Raw genomic sequence first — 22,994 nt, 5'->3', positions numbered from 1 at the left:
GAGCCAGTACTGCATGACATGAAAGAAGGCCCCCATTTCTATATACAGGGCAGATAAGCAAGCGGAGGGGGAAGGGGAGATTCATGCATTCATAAATTAATAGAAATTTTTGTATTCACATTAGAACAGTGAGGAACAGAAATTAAACAAACCAAACAGAAGCATGACAGGAAAATCCAGAAAGAATATAGCTGTACTAGTGGGCCCGGGCACAGAGCATCTGTGCTTCTAGCTGGCCCGCAGCCACCGCCTTGCCTCCGCAGCCGCCCAGCCAGGCAATTCTCCTGGGTGCGCCAGGACCAATCAGGTGCCCCCGCAGCCCAGCCAATCAGCTGGGCTGCCGGGGCACCTGATTGGTCCTGGCGCACCCAGGAGAATTATATATACAGATCATGTGTGTGATCATGAAGTGCAAGGATTCAACATGCAAGTATCTTGCTCTGTGTACACACACTGCAAGGAATAATTGGTTAGTGTTTCCTAGCATATTGTCAGAAGCAGCCCTATCCAAATGCAGAGTCAGAATGTGTATTCCCCAACTTGGAGCCTCCGGGAATAGTTGCTGGAACTGCAGCCAGAGGTAGGTCTTGGGCTAGAGACTGAAGCCCTGCAGGTAAATATTACTGCTCTATTGACCGAGCAAAGGCAGAAGACAACTTCCTTGTATTTGTACCAGTCTCAAGGCCTCATATTGCCAGTTGCAGAGGCTGAAGTGCAAAGCCATGTTGCCTCAGAGTTCTGAGGCCTGAGCACGCACTCAGGGAGCTCAGCAGGCTAGGCTGAAGCCTTGGGAGCTCTGATACACATGTACATTAAAAGTACATATGTTGACAAAAGTACATGCAGGACGATCACCCATTAGAATCTCTGTGTGTATTAATCACAATTAACTCCGTGATGTGTGAAGAGAGCCAGTGCAACAGTTGTTATTTGAGGGCCAGGTCTTCATCATTGTGATAAATGCTGACAGAGTTGACAAAGTGCTGCTCAGCAACCCAACATTGTTGGGTTGGCGAATTCAGATGATAACAACATTTGTTATCAACACTGACGAATTCAGATGATACAAAAGGTGGGGAAATTAACAGCTTGCACTGGCAGCATGCTCAATGGAAACCAGCAGTTTGGCTTACTGCTCATCATATTAAGCTGCCCTACATCTCGGGTTCAAACACAGCTCAACTCCTCTACCCATTGCCAAACAATGAGGGGACATAACAAACTGCATTAGAATATCTTGGAAGACTGAGATTCAGGATACCTATTCAGAACAACATTCTACCTAATATTAAATCTGAACCCGAGCTTGACCCCTGTTTCAAAAGGCTATGGATGCATGACACTTTGCAATGCAATATATCTCTTGAACAGTGAGATACTGAAATGAATGTTGGTGCATGTGTTCAGGGCATAAATGATACACTTCATGTTCAAACCCAAGCTGTACCTATTTCCAAGAGGGCTAGGATAAATGAATAAGGCCTCACAAAGTGTGCTTAACCCTTTCAAGCCCAATGACCTCCAAAGGGTGAAGTACTGGGGGCAGACATTAATGAAAAGGACATATTTAAAATATTGTAAATCATCCCAAAACTACAGGATTGATGAAGGTTTACATTCAAATAATTATAGATAATATAAGCTCTTAAATTATTTGCTGTTCTACCTAGACCCGGGTCTAGTTCCAGCACAATACTTTTGAGTGCCCTCCATCCTGAGCAGAGATAAAGTTGGTGTCAACTCCTGGCGACCACAGAGCCCTGTGGTTGTCTTTGGTAGGAGGAGTTTACCATTGCCATCTCCCACACAATACGAGATGATGCCTTTCAGCATCTTCCTATATCACTGCTGCCCGATATAGGTGTTTCCTGTAGTCTGTGAAAGATACCAGCGGGGATTCGAACCGGCAACGTCTGACTTGCTCGTCAAATAATTTTCCCACTGTGCCATTAGGTGGCTTTGAGCAGAGGTACATAACCAGTTTTCACAGCTGATTCCAATGGTTTCTATTGCACCTCCCAAAACATCGCAGCTCAGTATGCAAGACGTTTTTCCAACAATGCTCGCCTAAGAATTTATAAAACAGCACTGAGTAATTTTCTCCTTCCGTTCACATTTCTTTGGACTCAAACCTATATATTTTGATGCAACTTCTGATCAACTATTTAGATGTAACCCCATGTTTCTGCATCCCCAAAACAACAACAAACTCCAGATGTTATTACTGTCCATTGAGCTGAAACAATATGTCATTCCAGCATTATAAACTAGCTGAAGAACTTATTGGTTATAAAGCAGATCCTGCAAATAAACACAACAAAATTAACACTTGGAAAGGAGAGAGAATGTGGGAGGAAATTCAGGTGGCATTAGAACTGAGCCTAGATTAAGTCTGTCACTGATACAGTTTAGAGAAATAAAACTTGGTCAGATCCTAGCCACACCTACTTGGAAATATAATTTGATTTTAATGGGACTTACTTCCAAGTGCATGCACTTTAGATTTCAGTTTTGGGGATTGTTTCGAAATTTTGCCAGCTTCTTTCAGATAACTCATTTCCTACCTCCTCAAAAACCGTTGCTATATTTATCATGCTGACTGTTTCCCAGGCACAACACTTCTTGTGCATTCCAAAGTTCTCCATTATCATGCTTAAACAAATAACCCAAAGGTAATTTTGTTATTAACGTGCCAATGGTTGAGCGTACTCTAACCCACAGAAACTTGGCATTCACTTGCAAAGACCAACCTCTGCCACAGAGCACAGATTTTTCAAGGGCAACTTAGCACATAAATGTTTATTAACTACAAAGAGAAGAGATACTGAGGCTGTTCTAATGAGCAGCCTAACCCAGGCGAGGATGCCCAGCCCAGGTTAGGCTGCATGTGAGAACCGCTGTGCTCGGGCTAGAAGCAAGCTCTTCCTTACCCCTGGCTACTTGCTTGTGTGCAGGCAAGGGCTGCTTCCAGCCCAGTCCCACACAGAAACAGGTGTCTAGAGCGCCCATCTCTTGATCCCATTGCATCGCCTGTGTTGCACAATGCATTGTGGGAGTCACGGAGGCCAGGAAAATGAGTCTTGGTCTCAGATCTGCTGTCCTGCTCCGCGCTTCATGGAGCTGGGTTGATTGTGTGGGAACGTGCAGTGCACTCCAACCAACAAAACAATAATCATCGGTGGGGGGGGGAGCAAGGTTTGGGAAGCTTTCGCCCCACCTGTCTGCCTGGTAGGTTGTGTGAATGGTCCCGCTGTGTGACACTGCCTGGGATGTTATATCCCCAAATATATTTTTATTTAAAAGTGAGTATTAAAAGTTGATGGTAAGGGTGGCCGGTGCGGCTGGACAAGAGCCACAGGTTTTCTCCATTTATCCCACACAGGGGCAGAGCCAGTGTTTCATTTAAATGCTGGCTGGGCTGGCTGAAAATGTCCAGCCAGCCAGCATTTAAATGAAACACTGACTGGGGACGATGGGAGAGGGTCTGAACAGGCCCTCTCCTTGGCAGTAGCCATGGCCCCTGTGTCTGACATCAGATGTAGGGGTCGGGTCCAATACCAGGGACGGAGGCAGGAAAAGCCCAGTCAGTGATCCAACAAACTGCTGACTGGGGAAACTCTTCAGGGGCTGACTGGCCCTGGTATTGGCCATGCCCCCTGCATCTGATGTCAGGTGCAGGGGTGTGGTTTGGCATGTGCACACTTTGAGCGCACAGTTAAAAATCAAAAGGAGGCGGAGGAGCCACTGGCAGGACTTTGTCTTGTGGCTACTGGCAGGCTCCCTATGCCCCTGCTTACAGTGCTCACCTGTAGTCTCCCTCCCATTCAAATGCTTAACAAAAGGGGACAGGTCATGCTCAAGACCAGATCTCCTCCCTTCTCCTCACTGCTCTAATTTCAAAAGGACTTCTGTTGGGTAATCAGGATGCCCACCAGTGACGAAATCATATAGCAGGATATGCCCATTAGAGCAATAAAATGGATTCATTTCCATTACAGATCACCTTCAAGAACATGCATCTCTCTTTAAAAGTGTCTGAATTTATATGTTCACAATTGCAGAGTTCAGCAAGATCTTGGAATAGATGCCGTCATATTTACCACCCCTAACAATTATTGCTCAATATGGTTGCCATTCAGATAGAAATATTGAATCTTTCATATGGAACAAATTCGATAAGGCACCTAGGAAGAATTCTTTATACCTAATGTTGAAAAAATTTCTCCAAGCCAAATTCTATAAAGAGACATTGTACTCAGCCACCTTGCAAAGTATCTATTCCAGTTCTGTCAATATATGCCAAAGATCCCTTGGGTTCCATGTGCAGGAACTTTGTGTGCTTGCATCCCAAGAGATCTTTCCTGTTGCAATTATTTCCCAGGTCTTGAGACTGTCAGCCCTGTAAATATATCCTGGGTAAAGTCAGGTCAGCTCCAGCTTCAGGGACCTACATGGAGCACTTCTGGGGGGAGTGGAAATTGGTAAAATGGCTCCTCCAGGTACACAGCATGAATGGATTACTAAATGCTGCAGAGGTTTTTTGCATGCTGCACCTCTGCACCATTAGTGTGGATGTCAACCATTGTCTCCATCCTGAATTCAGCGAACTTATTGAACAAAATATTGAGACCGCCCTGAGCCATTTTGGAAGAGCGGTATAACATTCATTCATTCGATTAATTGAATGAATGAATAAATATTCTGATGGTGTCATCCTTTGCATGCTGATCTATTAGATGCTTTAGTAACTGATAAGCATCAGTGGCTATAAGCAGACAGATTGTGAAGTATCTTGGAATCTAGATATGCAGGCAAGAAAATAAATTGTGCACATCTCGTAAACAGTGAGAGCTGGGTCCCCAGTATTGAAAGTCATAGTCAAGGTTGCAAGGAAAACTGGGGTAAATTAGAGCAGCAGAATCCAGAGTAGATTATTTGTTCTGAAGTTGCAGGAAGTATAACTGGCTAATAAGCTTTTGGCAATACAGGCAATTTGCGCCCTCCCTTAAATTGGTTTAAAAACCAATCTCTCCCATTTGTTCAGATCCTGTCCAGCTTGCCATGAAACCCAGAAGCTAGCAATGAGGTTTTCTAAACGGCAGTAAAACATGCTAGGAATAGAGCAGGGCACTTTCCAGATTAGACCCTGCAACAGGGTCACAGCATATCTCTGAAGTGTGCTTCCACACTTCCTGTGTCGTGACACTGCAGTCCGTACGCTGACAGCAGGGTGCCGTTCACATTTACGATGCCTTGTTTCAGATTTAATCGCTGCGATGTATTGATAAAACGTCGTTTGTCTGGCATTAAAAAGTTGCTTTTTCCCCAGGTTGTTAATTTTCGCAAGAATGATCCCCCTACTGGGCACTTTGCTATTTACATTTTAAATGTGATTTTCCTGAACGGAAGCATTTTGCCGCTGTGGAGCGGCTAATCTGAAAAGTGCCCATGTGAATAAATGTAAGATGAAAGCTTGCAGAGAATCCAGACTCCTGCAAATGGTTGCTGCTTTTCTTCCAGGATCTGATGGGTAGCTTTGGAAGAATGCTCCTGGCACGATTTATGCTGCACCACCTGCTGGCTAGCTCTTGCTTTGTATGATAAACTTGGTTCTTTTCAAACTTATTTTGTATTGTGGCGAATTGAGTTAATCACAGAAGGCAAGCGCTGGTCAATAGGCAACGCAACAGAAACTGCACCAGAAGCCTTCACAAGTGAATTCCCTGTTAGATTCCCTGAAGAAAAGACAGCAACTATACATGCGAGTGTCTGGATTCTTTGTAAACTCTCATCTTATATTTATCCGCAAGGTCTGTTCATAGCATATTTTATTGCCATCTAGAAAACCTCCATGAAAATAAAAGCTGAATACCAAATTGAAAAGTCTCCCTCACCCCCATCAGAGTCAGTTTCTTAGGTTTTTAAGCAACACATCTATAACTGTCTGGCACAGCAAACTACGTTCAGCATAAAACATTTGTTTGCATTCACTCCTCTAGTAGCTGCTGTCTCGTACAGCCATATGAAAAGCAATTACTAGATTTTAATTCAGAAATCCAAGAGCTCTCATCCAGCTAGCTGTACTCTCTCCGTCTCATATTCAGGGACAAGTATGAAACTACACATTTAACAACTGCCAACTGCAGAAATGTTATTTCACAATATCTCTGCCCTTGAAGCTGTCTGGCTTGTTCTTACATGTGCTGTGGCACTGCACCATCATGTCACATGGGGTCAGATTTAGAGCAGTATCTCTAAGAAGACCTCACTGAAAAAGCCCAACCCAAAAGTAAAAGAACGAGGTGATGTGGGGCGGTGGGGGGGAGCAAGGAGAGAAGAAACCGCTTTCAGTTTTATGGGGAGTTCATAAGTTTGCCAAGTGTTATTCTAAGAGTGTGGTAGCTATGCTGTGGTTTTCTTTGATATTATAAGCAAACACAACACATGGCTTTTTCTAATTTCATACTTTAAAACTGCTTCTTTAAAATTGCTTTCAGATTGTTTTGGATCTAAAGATGCAGCACCCAAGCTTGTAATTTTTTTCCTTTTAGGGTGTAATATATGCACAAGCACATTTGTGTGATTTACTATATAAAAGATTATTAAGACGTATAATAATCAGGGAGAAGAGCTGGTCTTGTGGTAGCAAGCATGACTTGTCCCCATAGCTAAGCAGGATCTGCCCTGGTTGCATCTGAATGGGAGACTTGATGTGTGAGCAGCACTGCAAGATATTCCCCTCAGGGGATGAAGCCGCTCTGGGAAGAGCAGAAGGTTTCAAGTTCCCTCCCTGGCTTCTCCAAGATAGGGCTGAGAGAGATTCCTGCCTGCAACCTTGGAGAAGCCGCTACCAGTCTGTGAAGACAATACTGAGCTAGATAGACCAATGGTCTGACTCAGTATATGGCAGTTTCCTATGTTCCTATGTATATATGAATCGATATAGAGATGGTTTTGCATACCTGTTAAGAAACATATGCAACAAAATGGGACATTTGAACTTCTAAATGGCCAGAGACATTATCTCTCAGCCTCAGTTCCCCTCTGCACTGTGGAAACAATACTACAGATTTTGAGTGCTCAGGAAAAGCACTATCTTTATATAGATTTCGCTAAGGTGTATCCGTCACTAATCCCATGCATGGCAGCTTTCACGTGAGTTCACGAGCAGCTGCTGCTGATTAGTGACGGTGACAGGAGGAAATAAACTGTTTGCCAGGAGAATGGCCGAGCAGGTGGGGAGAAGAAGCGGCGGCCAGGTTGGCTACCGGGCGGGGAGGAGAAGCGATAGACCACCCACCCACTGAGGGAGAACAAAATTAAGATGGAGGGGAGAGACAGGGAGAACTAGGAGTGCAGATGCTCTGCACCAGGTCAGCTAGTAACTACTATTACATGACTAGCAAAAGGCATACAGGGTTAGGGTTAGTGGCATGAGAGACTGTACACTGCTATGACCCTGCATGGGCACAGTATGTCTCTGTGGACTCTGAAAACAGAGGCACAGGTGGAAGATGGGCCCCTTTGTGTCAGAAGCAGTGAGGAGGTTTTGTCACCATGACAGTACTGTGCTTCCCATTAGTGTACAGCAGCCAGTCCCTTATATGAAAGTGTAACGTAGCGGTGGGTCAGGGCCTCTGACAATGCTGCCCACCACTAGAGTGTGCCATTGCAAAGAGCAGCCTGGGTGGCGCTCAAGTTGGGCTTCCATTCTGAGTGGGACAGTAGCAGTGGTCTTTGCCAAACCCTGTGGAGAGTAGCACCTCTGCTCCTTTTACCAGGGGTGGGGGAGACACCATCTCAGGCAGAAGGTTCCATACAGTGCCTAGTAGAACTGACGGGGGAGCTATCAATCAATAAAAGGAGGAGGGCATCATCCGGCCACACCCCTTTACACTTCCATTCCATCTTGGGCGTGAAGTGGTGGAGCAACAGACAGCACCTTGCCCTCCCTTTAGTCTCCCTAGGGCCCCAGCAGCAGCTGCCACCAAACTTACTGCTGGCTAACCAGTAGGCAGGAAAGGCGGCTGGTGTTTACTCTCCCTCAGACTGTTTCAGGCATTCCTTCTTTCTCTCACTCCCCCTCCCCTCCTTGCAATGGAGGCTTTCAATCACTTCAGAGAGGAACCCCCACTTCCCCTCTTCTCCTACCCTGCGCCCCAACCTGCCACATCTATTTCTAGAAGCTGTGGCCCATCTCACATCTCTCTTTGACACAGTGAGGTAGTCTGGCTGCTGAGGTAACGGCTGGCCTGACTCTGCACAGTGTGGGGTAGGGAGAAAGCCGTCTGTGCTGCAGAATAGTTCCAGCAGCTGGTAGGGAGTAGATATGGGGAGCTGTTTGCTTTGGGTTGTGGCACCAGTAGCCAGCAGGCTACTGGAAGAGAGCAGAAGTGCACTTGGGGACATCACTGCCCGGGAAGGGCTAAGCTTTATTTACATGTATATATCTATATCTATTATCTAAGGTTATAAACTGGAAGAATGGAATGTATGTTGGACTGCACTCATTAGCTAACTGGGTACTTCCAAAGAAGTCCTTCATGTGAAAAATAATCAGTGAGGCGATATAAATTAGTGTGCCCTATGCAATACAGGGTATATTTCAACTGATAGTCTAAGATAGTCTCAAGGAGGCTCTCTCCATGGGAAATCTGAAGTGGAACCTATGAAATAAAACATTCCTTGGTGCAATTCTGTTTGAATCTACTATCTAGCCAGATTCTGGAGAACTCCTCCAGGAACAACCAGCCAGACCTATACAGGCCTACAGATATTTCCCAGGGATATTCAACTTACTCTACAAGTTATTGTTTTAGGAGAGTGACTTTCAAACTATTTTCTGGAGGACTCTAAGAAGCTTATCAGGAATTCCTTAATCAGTAATGGTGGACGAGTTTCCCTGAAGAGCAACTTGCCTGCAATTACCCACTATTGAAGCCCTTTGGGTGAGACATGATTTGAGGTGGTGGTCCATCAGGGGATATTGAGCCCCCACGAGCCCCATCTGCACTGGGGCACAAGACAGGATCCTGTTCTTCAGAGGAAGAGCACTTATCAGCTCCAAAGTCTGAGTAAGTGGGCCCTACCATTTTGTTGCACACACTTCAAGTGGGTCACAGCGGTGAGGCCCAACATGATTGGCCAGTGCCCTGTATAGGTTGTGTGTGCTCTAGGACAGGGATTCTCAATGTTGGGTCTCCAGATGTTATTTGACTTCAACTCCCATAATCCCCAACCAAAGGCCAATGGGGCTGGGGATTATGGGAGTTGAAGTCCTACCATCTGAGGACACAACACTGGGAATCCCTGCTCTAGGACATGCCTCAGCATCTTCTGCCACACACTATGAGTGCATGTCAGACATCCAGGGATTCCTTGGCAGATTGATAGCTGCAGAAAGAATGTCCTGAAAACTTGTTTGTTTGCTTCTGCTTTCAGAGCATAATGAGTGTGCATGAATTGTGCTTATTCTTGGTGTGGATGTGAGGAGGGAAAAGAACTGTATTTCAGTAAGGATTTTGTTAACTGGAAATGCTACGCAGATTGTACAGGGTGCTCAGAAGTAGAAAACAGCACTTGTGAAGAAAATTGTTTCCCTAACATTAACATATTTGTCAATATAATTGTATTAAATGACTTTGCCTGTTACTCAATTATTTCTATGTCTGTCTTTTATTAATTTTGCTTATTAATTATGCATCAGTGTACTATTAAATATATACACATGTACACTTGCTGTAGGTTTGAAAAAGACCATCAATACTATAGAAAGGTTTAGGGCTGCTATTCCATAATAGGTTTCTATAAACTGTGTGAATTCATACTTTAAAGCCATTTAATTAAACAGACCCAATGTATAGAAACTGACTGGACTGTAACCATTTAGAGACTGTTAGCTGGAGGCAGCAAATTCCTTAGATTCCTAAGGGTTAAATGTTGACTGAAACTTCTTGTAAATGTTTAATTCATTTACAGGAGAATTTGTTGCCTGGCTCAGCAAGTGCCGTTAGCTGTTAAAACTTAGCCACAGGAGAGAAGTAATATTTCTATTTTAAGATTAACACATTAGGGGGTAGAATATGTGACTGGATATTTTTGCAGCGGCATAGGAAACGTTCAGCCTCCTCTTCCTAGGAAGGGAATACCAAGACTGCCTTGCCTCTACCTGCAATAGAAGTCTTAAAGGAGTTCTGGGTCAGTGGTGGGGACAGGGGAGAAAGCAAAGTAAAGAGTGGCAAACATCAACAGACTGGCAGGCTTAGTGAAGGAGGCACCACATTAGCAAGAAGAGCAAGTCCTCAAGAACAGTGTTTAGAGAGCAGTCCTGTTGAGAGGAGCAGATGACCAAACAGCTGGGAGGAAATCAGTAAGGGAAACATCACACAGAATTCTAACTGTGTAGTGCCTATGCACAATAGAGGAGATGAGGTGGGCGGCCCGTCTGGTGTATTTGTCACTTCTCCAGGGCTGTCTGCCCTCCACATATTGGACTTGAAATTGTGCATGTAGGTGCAATTATTCTCCCTCCCACCACCAGTATGTGGCTTAGAGGGTTGCATTAATAGGGCACTACAAGTCCCCTGTTACATGGGGCTGGATGTTTAGATGCAAGCACCTTTCACCATGCATAATGCAGTCATGAGGTCTAACTCCTCTCAAATATGATGCATCTCTCTCATTTGAAGGCAAAGCAAAACATGCACACACAAAACCATCTCTCAAACAAGGAGTTACAAGTGGGTGGACGGGTTCAAGGAACCTGAGCCTCTCAGCTCGAGAGTTGCCTCGCTTGCCCCTCCCCTGAGCTCCAGCCTGGCCTCATTCCCAGCCGGATTTGTTGTAGGCTGGCTATTTCCCAAGCATGGGAGAGACAAAGAAAATACCCAGCCCACAACGAAGCCAGCTGGGAAATGAGCTCCAGAAGGCCGCACTGGACCTTCCAAGTGCTGGCCATACCCTCTGTGTGAGGCATTTTCTTTGTTCTCTGCCTCACTCTAAGCAAAAATACCCAGCCCACAACAAAGCCAACTTGGAAATTAGCTCTGGAGGGCCGTGCTGGCCCTTCTGAGTGCTGGTCATGGCCCCCTGTGCTCCAAGCAAGCAAGAGGATGAAGGAAATACCCAGCCCACTTCATTGCTGGCTGGGTAATAAACTCGGGAGGGCTATGTGGGCTTTTGGCCACACCCTTGCATGTGACATCACAGACAGGAGGTGTGGCTAGCACATGTGAGGGGCTGCTGGGGAGAGGGGTGACCATGAGCCCACTCTCCCCTAGCTATGTGCCTGGTGCCATGAGAAGTTTTTGTCCAGTGTGTTTGGAAGGCAAGATTAGTAAAAGGCAACAAGAGGCCAAAGTCCTCCAGCTAGTTCAAATGCCCCTTTGGGCACCTAATCGTACTGTGCCATCCTCCCACATCTCTTCTGCGATTCACCTGCTGACCCTTATTTAGCACCCTAAGACTTCCAAATCCCCACCATCTAAGCCCCTTCCCACATGCCATTGCTTATCACCCCAAGTCCTCATATCTTCCATGATGGCTGCCTCCCACAATCCGGTCAGCCAAAACGCATTGTCACCCAAGTCCCCTTCCCACCTTTTAGCTGCAAATGCTGGCTAATGGCAAATTTTGCACTACATGATGTTCTAAGTGCTTGGCCTTCAACCATCTGATACTCCCCACATTTTTATATTTTGGCTACTACTTTAGGGAGACTTTGGTGGTTGTGAGGATGATGCAGCTGCATGCAGTAGCAGTCATTGGCAGCAAGACAACCCATTCAGCCAACTAAGGAGAGTGGCTTCCTTGATCTGAAGATAGTTCAGTAACGCATGGAATGCATTTAGGGGTGGCCTGGGTCCTATTTAAATCTGTGAAAGAGCCGGACATGGTCCCAATTTTTGACAGCCCCAAAACAGATCATAGAGTACAGGCCAAAACATTGTTGATAAAGTACACCTTGTACAGGAGGCAGAGAAGAGAGTTTTTGACTGAGAACAATGTGGACTCTTCTTACTCTTTATTGAGAGAGTAAGAAAATCTGGCCAGAGCAACCTTATTAAAACTTTCCATGCAAAAAGGAAACTTGCAAAACCAATAAGACTATCCCGTAAGTGGGTGTATCACATGTGCAGATCAAATATGCTACAGAACTGGTTCTCCTTCTCCTTATTCTATACAAGGATTACAGAAACCTAAGGTATCATTTACTCTTACACAAAGAGTTGTACCTTGGAGTCATTTAATTTTATGTTCCTTTTTCAATGAATGGAGATTAAGGCTGCCAGTTTCTATTCTCAGAAGTTTGGCACCTGAGGTTTAGTCCTTCTGAACACGTGTAGAATGCTTTCTGCCCCCTGAAAATACGGACCTGAGAGATGGAACTACTCAGCTGTTTGCAGCTTAGAACAGGTTAACACACTACACATTTAGATATATATTTGAAAGCATAACCCTTCCAAATTACTTACATGCAGTTTAGCGTGTAAGTAAGAGATACATGATCACTTACCTAAGTTGTATAGAAAATATACCTTGTGGGACAGAACCTTTGTCTCTAGTTGACCTCCTAAACTACACTCCCCCCAAGTCTTTTTGTGTAGAGAGGATGGCAATAGCTCCATATGTTTAAACCCAGAGCACTTACAACCATGGAGAAAGTGGGGAGGGGGGGGAGTGAAATTTTAACAGCAAAAGGAACAAGGCAGCGAGGAGTTTAAAATCTGTCCCCACAGCTTTTCTCCTCAAGTGCTTTTCTCCCTGGCCAAGCTCCAGTATTGACCTTAGCTAGTCAAAGTGCTTGGGGAAGGGGGGCTGCAGAAAGGTAAAGTTCAGGACCTCTCATCCATACACGGTTTGCTGTTAAAACTGCCCCCATGTGATTGGGGAAGTTCTGTGTTTAAACAATATTCAGCTGCCACCATCATGTCTGAAAGCCACCTAATGGTGCAGAGGGGAAATGACTTGACTAGCAAGCCACAGGCTGCCAGTTTGATCCCCGCTGGTATGTTTCCCAGACTATGGGAAACATGTATATAGGGCAGCAGTGATATAGGAAGATGCTGAAAGGCATCATCTCGCACTGTGCGGGAGGCGGCAATGGTAAACCCCTCCTGTATCCTACCAAAGAAAACCACAGGGCTTTGTGGTCACCAGGAGTTGACATCGACTCGACAACATACTTTACCTTTACCATCATGTCTAGTTTGGCCCTGAGATAAGGGTGGACAAGAAGGCAGACAATTAGCGGAATAGGATGTGCACAAAAGAAAAGCTGTGTATATGTGTGTGTGCAGGGGCTCTTTCTAATGTGACACCCTAGCATTCATGTGAACTGTGGCAGCGTATGTATATGCTGTAAAAGTAAAAATGGTTTAACTGGAAGTATTTCTGACTTTGCCAACATTCAGCACGTGAAGAAACAAAGTAGGTAATATTCTGGCAAGGCATGCAACATTCTGGCTGGTTTGCAACCCCATCTGAGACATTACAACATATGCCCACAGTTGTTGGTTCCCCACCCCGCTTTTTCTGTGGCACACATGCTGGTTTGCTCTTATTTTAACTTTTGTCCTTCCTCATCTCAGACCAACAGATATCTTTCTGTAAAGTAACTTTGCTATATATTTGTTTTCTGGATAATTCATTACAGCTCTGTTTATTTTGGGATCCCAAGATTTAACACTATTACTGGAAAATACATGCTAGTCAGTTCAGATGAGGTTTGGAAGGTCTGAAATGAGATTTGGAAGGTCTGAAATGAGACCTGGATTTATGTATCCCCTCCCTCGGTTTCACTCTGTTTTTTTGTTCAGTGCCAACTAATGTGCTGTGAAGTCTGAACTGGCAGTTATCATTTGGGTTTGCCTCTAAAACCAGAAGTGGAAGCCAGTGGATTTCCAGATCTGGTTTGGAGAACAAGCACAATCCATGATTGATTTGGACTTCAGCAAGTTATGGTTTATTGCTAAACCAGAAAACAGAAAGTGAAGCTTTGTGGGAGATAGAGGGAGCCTACAATTAGTTTCCAGTTTTCCAAAACCTAGCCTAAGTATAATCTGAACTGGATCTGTGTCAGCATCGTTATAATGAAACACCACAATAATTAGAGCTGCCGTTTTATTACTTTTACTCAGTAATAATTTTTGCAACTTTGGACTCATGATGTACTTTCAGAAGATGGGAACAATTGTAATACAGACTCAGAGAAAGCCTTGTTCCAAGATTCAAAGTCCCAAAGACCTGGACTTTTAATATACTCCTTGTGCTTTTACGTTTAAGTTTAATCTAAAGCATCCACACATCTAGACATTGTGGGTATTAAGTCTCTTATTTTTAATTCTTTCAAAAACAAAGTCTTCTGATTCTCTCTGGATATCTATGCTTGACACTATACTTTGCTTGTCCTTCATAATAAAATTACTCCACATTAGATTTTCTTTGGTTTCAAGAATGATACAATGGCAAAAAGGAGGTAACCTTGCGGTTTCCCAACTCATTTTAACCCTGGAGTGTTGCGGAAATTACTGAATTAGGGAGTTCACATTGCACAGCAGTGTTTAAGACATCCAGGATTAAAAACAAGAGTCCATATCCTGGACAACACAAAGTTATCACATTCAGGGAGGATGTTGAAAACTGGAGAACAGCATGCCTCATCAAGCACTCCTACTTGCTTCCACTTTTGCAACAACCTATATCAAACAAATCTGAATATAAAAATAGTTTTCTGGGAAAGAGCAAAGCAAGAAAAGGACTGTTATGAAAGGACTGTCTTACACAGCTTTCAGTGGGGCTGCACAGGAAAGCTTCCAATGGTTTATGCATGTATTACATCCCATTCTGCTGGTCATAATTCCACCCCAAACCAGAGAGGCAACCACCTCACACTACCTCTCTACAGGGGTTAGAGCCTCAGCAGGGGTTATGTTCAGCAGGGAAACTTTCTTCTTCTTCAGGGTAGTGCAATCAACATTTTGAAGAAACAGGGCATATAATGATGAAACCACATTTACATAGGGCCCAAATGTCAGGCTCTAACATATTTGATAAATACATTAAGACTTCACCTCAGGATGTATATACACACAGCAAGAAGAGCAGAATTTATTCAGAGAGAGCCATATGATCCAGTTTGGAATTGGTAGGAGCTGAAGGTTCAGACTCTATGGAATTACCAGCTGTTTTTATTAATTCAGGTCATTTATTTTCAGCCTCTATTTTCCCATATCATGCTAATAGTAAAATAATATCTCTCACACTATTGCGGTAAAAATCAGATAACAATTGCTTGCATTCTATTAGCTGAAATGTAAGAAGAAGATACTGCATAGTACAGACAGTGAACATCTTGTCTGGGCATTTGAGCCGAATGCAACCTGCTGTCTTTTCCCTAGTACGCCAAAAAAAGATTAATTTGACTCGCATAACAGGAGGAAAATGTTCTATTGCAACAGCTTAAACTGGAGCCCACGTGCAGGAGAATGTTTTAAAAAGCAAGAAAAAAATTAAACGTCTCCTGGGGGGGGGGGAATCATGATTTATTTAGGCTTTGGACAGTTTACCTTTTTTTTTTAAAAGTATATCGGCAGATAAAATACTATTGTGCTTGGGAATAAAAAGCACTGTTTTGTCCAGTACTGAATTTTCATGAATTATAATGATGAATATGATGTGAACTGAAAGGGGAAAGAGGCTGAATACCATTACAATTACTTAAAACACAGTACCTTGGGAGCCTCTCTACCATCTTCAGTGATTAACCATTTCCTGTCCTCATTAACATTTGGAAAGCTGGCACAGACATCTTGCAAGAGCAAAGATACAGAAGTGCATGTGATTTTGGTACTTGAACTATGTACCCTAGAGTTAAACATATAGACTGAAGCATGAATTGTATTTGTGCAAAAATCTAAAATAAATTTTCTATGCTATATGAGCTATAGGAGACAGGCTTCTATAAAATTAATATTCCTGGAACTGAGCATCAAGGTCTTCAGTTAACTAACTATTCCAGCCAGAATAACAAGAATAGACAGCTAATATACGGGGGCGGGGGGGAGGGAGAACCATAATGGAACTAGCCTTTTAAAAACTCTATTTTCTAAAGGGAATAAGGTTTATGAGATAACGATGTGTGTATGTGCATGCACATCCTAGAAGACCCCCAACTGGATTTTTTTTACCAGTCAACCATGTTGTTTCAAGATAGCAGCCACTCAAAAGACAGACAACACCCCTTTGTGATCCATTTATTGATAGATACAAACCACATTCACAGCATGTGGGAAGAGGTCCTAATGGTGCCCAATGGGGTATTTGTTTTGTTTGTCCATCTGTCATGTTGGTTCAATGCCACTCAAAGCATAGGGAACCCTCCTTTGTAACGCATGTGCTGCAATTGTAAGATGGCACTTTTACATTTTGTATTGCTCTGGCTTCTGAAGCAGGTGTGGCAGTAAAGGGATTCAATGTGGTTAAAAAGATTTTCACCACTGAGTAATGGTGGGAGGTAAGTCAGGCAGTGATTGTTACAAATACACATCCCAATGTCTAGAGGGTGTTATGCTTAAAAGGTATGCTTGGAAAATAAGTGGGCAATGCCTGCTGATATCTCCAAAGCCAGTAGCTGAATAAGAGTTCCTCTGATCAGAAGACAGAGCTTCAATGAACCTGCCTCTCCCCATTGTTTGCAAGAACAAACAAAGGGAAAACAATAGGTAAAGACATCAATACAATCAAGTGAAAAAATAGTCAAAAATAGCAGCAGCCCCACATAATTTGTTTAGTGCACAGCAGTAGTCACTGAGATGTTATGCTAACTTCCTCCCAAAGCTGTTGTATGTGATTGTGGGTGGGAATCCTTTTCCTGCTCTCTAAACACAGACAGATTCAGAGAAATAGTTAATCATGAGTCTGAATCATGTTTGTCAATTCACTGTTTCTGTTTAGTCCTGCTTCCTTGGCCAGAAGGAAGTGAATAGTCATAAAACCCCCAGTGCTAAATAATATCTTGTCGTAGGTACACACTGAGTCTCTCTCTCTCTCTCTCTCTCTCTCTCTCTCTCTCTCTCTCTCTCTACACACACACACACACTCATAACACATGAAGCTGCTATACATCTTTATGTTAAAAAGACTACTAAAATCCACATTTTGTAGCAGAATATTTTACCTTTTTGGACTATGTTGCAGCATACATTCAGGCAAGTTAAAGCTGAAGTTAATCAATGATCCTGGAAGCATGAATTCTAGAAAGCACATCTATGTCGTTACATTCCAAGTTGCTTGTTAGGGAGAGATGAGCTAGCAACTTCTTATAGCTCCTTGCCAACTTGACATAAGCATGATGCAAACTCATGATACGCTTAACAGGTTGTGCGCATGCATGTAGGCAATTGTGATTAAGTCCCCACCTAGGCTCCAATTGCCTCTACCAACATTACTACTTGCAAAGCGGTGCCTAGGGGGTACGGAACTGAAGAAATGCCAAAGGGCTTATTCAGACTTGAAATAGCCCCCCTGCCTCTAAAGAATGTCTCCCACTCATCAGGAAAAACTGGGTTAACATTTACCTTTCTTTTGTGTTCCAGTTCTGCAGCCTATTACTTGAGGATCCCAAGACTAAGTGCCATAAAATGGATGCAAGTTTATAAAGGTGTTTAACTGGTTTTTCTACAGGTTTTTAAGACATTACAACAGGTTCCTAAAGTCTTTCCGTTTCTTAAAAAGATTCTTATTTAGTTTGGGAAGGGAAAGTATAAACACAAAATAAGAGGATTATGTATTTCTATGTTAATTAAACTAGTCAGAGAGAGGAACAAAGTCCGCCCATCTCCCCCACTCCCATACTTCAGCTTCAAAACAGCAATGCCCAACAAGTACTGGTGCTGGAAGTTAATTAGTCTGTCAAATCAAAACTCCCACTACAGCCAGAGCCACCAGTGTCTCAGAGCTAAAATCTAAGTAATATTTGAAATAATTGCCTTTAGTTAACACTCTGTTATTCCACAGAAAACTGACGTATTCACACTTGGAACCATTATACGAACACTGGCCAAACAACAATTTTGGAATAGCCATTTTCCAAGGTTTGTTTCAGTGATACTGGCTGTCTCTGGATTCAGAGCTTTGCAGATATCAAGCCATCCTACAATCTCTGTCTCTGCTCCATCTGCAAACCAGAAAATTTTTTTTCTCTACCTTGTGAACAACTATGTTGCTAGTTTTCATCCTATCCATTTGTGACCACAAATTGCTCATCATGATGGATGGATGAGTATACCTATCACAAGGGACAGTGGTGGGTGTTTGTGGCACAGCAGCAGAGTCCTTCGTTGTCAGGGCAGAATGTAGTTTTTCTCTTTGCTGAAATTTTGTGCCTCCCTGCAGAGTACCATTTTTAGCCTATTTTCCAGTAGGCTTATGACATCACCCAGCATTCTCTGTGTGTGTCCCCCACATCAACTTCGCAATGCCTGGACCAATCTGAACCAAATCAGGTACAAACAACAAAACTTAGGCCACATAGGGATACATCAATGGTGTAGTTTGTGATGTCATCATGCACCCCGATTCAAGATGGCAGACACGTAAACTTTTGAGGTGGATGTGGGCTAACTTGTGAACCGCTTAACCAATTTGGACAAAATTTCCTACAGATGTAGGGACACATAGGGATGCCCAAATGGCATGGTATGTGATATAATTCACTACAATTCAAGATGGTGGTCACGTGAACATCTGAGGTGCAAGCAGGCTAATTTGTGGACTTTCTAATCCATTTGAACAAAATTGGGTACAGTCGTAGTGAGTGACACACAGGGACACCTCAATGGTGTAGTTTGTAATGATGTTATCCACCCTGATCCAAGATGGTGGATGTGTGAACTTTTGAGGTACAAGTGCACTAACATGAGGACTGTCTAACCGATTTGAACCAAATTTGGTACAGTCTTAGTGAGGTACACACAGGAACACCTCAATGGTGTAGTTTGTAATGATGTCATCCACCACAATTCAAGATGGCGGATGCATGAACATTTGAGGCAAAAGAGATCTAACTTGTGGACCTCGATTTGAACCACATTTAGTCCAGTTATAGAGACAGTGAAAGGAAAGTAGGCTGATTAGTTCTCACTAGAATAACTTGTTATTTCTCCAAAGAAGTGAATGGCAGCCATTCACTTACATGAAAGCTACTCAGATAACACTGGAGTGGTGGATTAAACCTGTTTCCTGATCTGATGACCACAGTCATCTAGCATCTTCATAGCCCTGCCCCAAATGTTGTTATTTAAACTAAAGACAGATGGCATGATGGGAACTGGTGTTTACATGTATGTAGATGGTGGTTAAAAGTATTTTAAAGGAAGTTACTCAGATAGTGAGGCTGTAATTCTACCCACACTTAGTAAACTGCATTGAACACAATGAGATAGGCATCTGAGTAAATTATAATAGACTAAACTACATTGCACAGGAGCAAACTCCATTATTTTTATATGATCTTCTAATTTCTGTCATTGGCTTCTTAATCCTCAACAAAGAGAGCAACAATCAAACAATTAAAAGACATTTCAACACTGATAATATCTCAGTTGCAGATGGTTATTACTCTTTAAAATAGACTATGATTAACAAGCCCAGAATACCACATTTAATAATATTACTGCAATGGCATCTTCTACTCAGAGTTATTTCCACTTCCTATTGTTTCCCTAATGGGTAAAGAATTAGAGAAGGAATGAACAAAGCAGATCAAGCTAAGCTTTTGAATACATCAGGAGAATGGCTGCTAAACTAAATGGAACAATGTTCCTGTTTCTCCAACTGGTCTCAACCCTTTTTTAAAAAAAGCCACATATCCAACATGTTGCCCTTGCATTGCAATTCTAGTTATTCTGTTCCTTTGACTTTGTGAAGTTTCTTAATCTCTCTTTCAGCTAAGATTGCTCAAGTTGGCCCAGGCCAAATAAAACTCCTTCTCACAAGTTTTTTGAGGGGAGAAACACATGTATTGGGGACCGAGGATATGGGTTATTAGGTTTGGTGGAGGCAATTCAGTCAAATGAGGGGAAAACTCCTCAGATGCCTAGTGAGGAATCTACACTCTTGTGGCCATGCAAGCATTATTCAGGACTGACTCTGTTTGGTGAGCACTTGGGCAAGATACTTTGAGGCCTTCCAATCACCAAATTTCCCCCTGCCTTTTAAAAAATACAACTCAACAGGGTGATGAGTGAAAGAAGTGTGTGTGTGTGAGAGAGAGAGAGAGAGGAGAGAGAGAGAGAGAGAATTCTACTACCATAGTTAGAATATTTTTCTTTGCCATTTCAAAAGCCATTTCGGGGCTTTTAATAACTGTAATTGTTTAATTGTTGCTTTAAAATGTTTTTAAATTGTTAATTGTTGTTATATTGTTATTAATTTGTTTTAGCTCTTTACTGTTTTAGTGGTTTGTTTTAATTGTAAACCGCCCTGAGCCATTTTGGAAGGGTGGTATATAAATCAAACAAATAAATAAAAATAAATAAATAAATTTCAGGGTCCCTGCTCCTTTTATGGTGTCAGGGTCATGTCTAAATAGCCTACTGTTGGTACTACACATGGAGTTTTTCCAGAGGCTCATGGCTCAAATCTCCCTGCCTGCAAACACACTTCACTCAAGGAAGGTTACATTCACTCCAAGAGGATATCCTGCCTGTGTTTCCCGCCCCCACAGGAAATAGGCATCTTTTCTGTGGTGGGCAGAGCAGAGGCATGTGGGGAAAAGATGTAAAACTGCTAACTGGGTAAAGTTAACATGCTTAGACAGAAAAAATAGGAGAATGCTATCTCCATTAAGCCTTAGGGATGGAGAACAGAGACAATTCAAGCTTAACTGCATTATCAGAGACAAATTAAAGCATTGTTTTAAGATCAAGGCCATAATACATAGTGCTTAGTTTAAAGTCAGTCACAGAGCAAGAGATTTAATAGATTAGACGTGTGCTGTATTGGGAAAGAAGGCTCCCCACTAGCCTTTAAAATCCTACCCCCACATCAAATTAGATGTCATCAAACAATTTATGATAACCTTAGGAAGCTTAGGTCAGGAACTCCCCAACTGTGGCACACTAGCAGGCTGTGAGAGAATGGGTCATGTTCCAGGAGAAATAAATTTTAAGAAACCAGGCTCCTACAGCATGCAGCCTCTCCTGGGGCAGGGATCTCACCATCATTCACTGCTTCAGCCTAGCCTAGCCTCCTTTCAATCAGGCTTTTCCTAAGTGGGAGGAATTCTGCCAGTTCTCTCTGCATTGGGTGCAGTTGCAGCATTCAGTCACTCCCACAAGCAGAGATGCAGCAGAATTACCTGCCTTCAGGTAAGGCAAGTCCAAAGCAATGACTCCCACAGAAAGTGTGTGTGTGTGTGAAGATGGTCTCTACCTCCAAATTTAAAGGTGATTCAGTGATCAGAGATGTGGAAAACCACTCCCTAGGCTAAAGGAAAAGAGCCAGAGCCAGAATTGCCTTTAAAGACATACACACACACAAAAACACACCAACAGAAAAATTAAACTGTTTCCTCATCATTCAGAATAATACTATAGTCGAGAAGACTGAGAAACCTTAGTCATCTGTCATAAATGGAACTTTAAAAAGAGAAGCTTTTTAAAGATGTGGAAATATCATCACAAGTTCTTGTTTCACCAGTTTAAACAACAGTTCACTCTATAGAAACCAGAATAGAATTCAGCCTTTTAAATCATGTGGAGAATCTGTAGCCAACATTTTTTAGAGGCCTAATTTGGCACGTAGCTGCAGAAAGGCTTAGTTGCCATTTTTAGCACACCAAAAGCACAACTGGCTATCACACAAAGTCTACCTGGAATTAATATTCTAAAATATCAGCAACATACATTATGGTAAGAAGCACAAACAAGCAATTTCACATACCCCATAGGTCCTTGTCCCAAAGAGTTTACAATCTAAAGTTTTCCAAGAAAGCCAAATGCATGCTCCACAGCCCAAGCTTGTGAAATTGAGCCTTTTAAAAAAACAAACACCCATAGCTTAAAGTCCCCATATGATAGGTCCAGGGTTCTTGTTGTTTCACTCAGTTGATTTAAGAAGTACAATCTGGTCTTCCCTAAAGACTTGGGAGCGGTGACCTCCAGCATATTACAGAAATACCATGGAAACTTAGCCAGTATTCAGCAAACCTCCAGAATGTCAAATTGCCACACCAGAAGTCAAGATTTCTGCATACTGCCTAATGTCTGCTCACACTCCCTAGTCCATCTGCCCCATTGCAAAAGGCAGTGAAATATTCCTAGTTCTACAACACATTTTGAATTTTTGTTAAATATGCAATTCATAAAAATATATTGTGTAGAGAGGCTTTTTAAAGAACAACATTCTGAGAACAAACCGAGTTCTAGAACAGGGAAGAGCCAATATCTATGTTCTCAGGGACAACTCTTCTCCAGAATGTGATCCACTAATCCACTTGCCAGCTCACCAGTGGTGAATGCCTCAGGCTTTCTGAGGGGACACCTTGCACCACACAGTCCTCCTCCCCAGAGGTCTCATCTCCACTACCACTTTTTTAGAAGGTAAGAAACAACAAGAATTATTTTTTACAGAAGGCGAGGGTCCACTCTGTTTCTTACTCCCTTCATATCCCAGTGCAAGTGAGAGAAGACCCACTCCTAAGTCCTCTGCCTGTGTGCCAGAAAGGATTTGGGGGAAAGAGGGGAAGTTGGTGATGATTGATGACCAAAAAAAAGAAAAAAGGGCAGGCTAACAAGCTAATTCTAAGTGTGTGTGGATCCCTGGGTCGAAAGATATATTGTGCTCACCGACTGTCCTGTCCTCCCCATGCATGGTCACTCATGCTCTACAACCAGTGTATGATTTTGTTAGCTGCTTTGTGCCACATTTGCAGGAAAAGCAGGATATAAATCAATTACACAAATCAAAGTTGGTGTATCTTGCAGAAAGGGCTT

General features: G+C 42.9%; 1 protein-coding gene across 4 annotated transcripts in view; it reads right to left on the bottom strand.

Annotated features, from left to right (window-relative positions):
• Positions 1-22,994, bottom strand: part of RBM47 (RNA binding motif protein 47) — a 96,633-nt gene that overhangs the window by 52,765 nt on the left and 20,874 nt on the right. The gene's annotated exons all lie outside the window — the stretch shown is intronic.

The sequence above is a fragment of the Hemicordylus capensis genome, chromosome 5 (assembly GCF_027244095.1).
Source record: "Hemicordylus capensis ecotype Gifberg chromosome 5, rHemCap1.1.pri, whole genome shotgun sequence".
Lineage (NCBI taxonomy): Eukaryota > Metazoa > Chordata > Lepidosauria > Squamata > Cordylidae > Hemicordylus > Hemicordylus capensis.
Note: the sequence above shows the minus strand (reverse complement) of the source record. Positions and strands in the feature narration are given on the sequence as shown.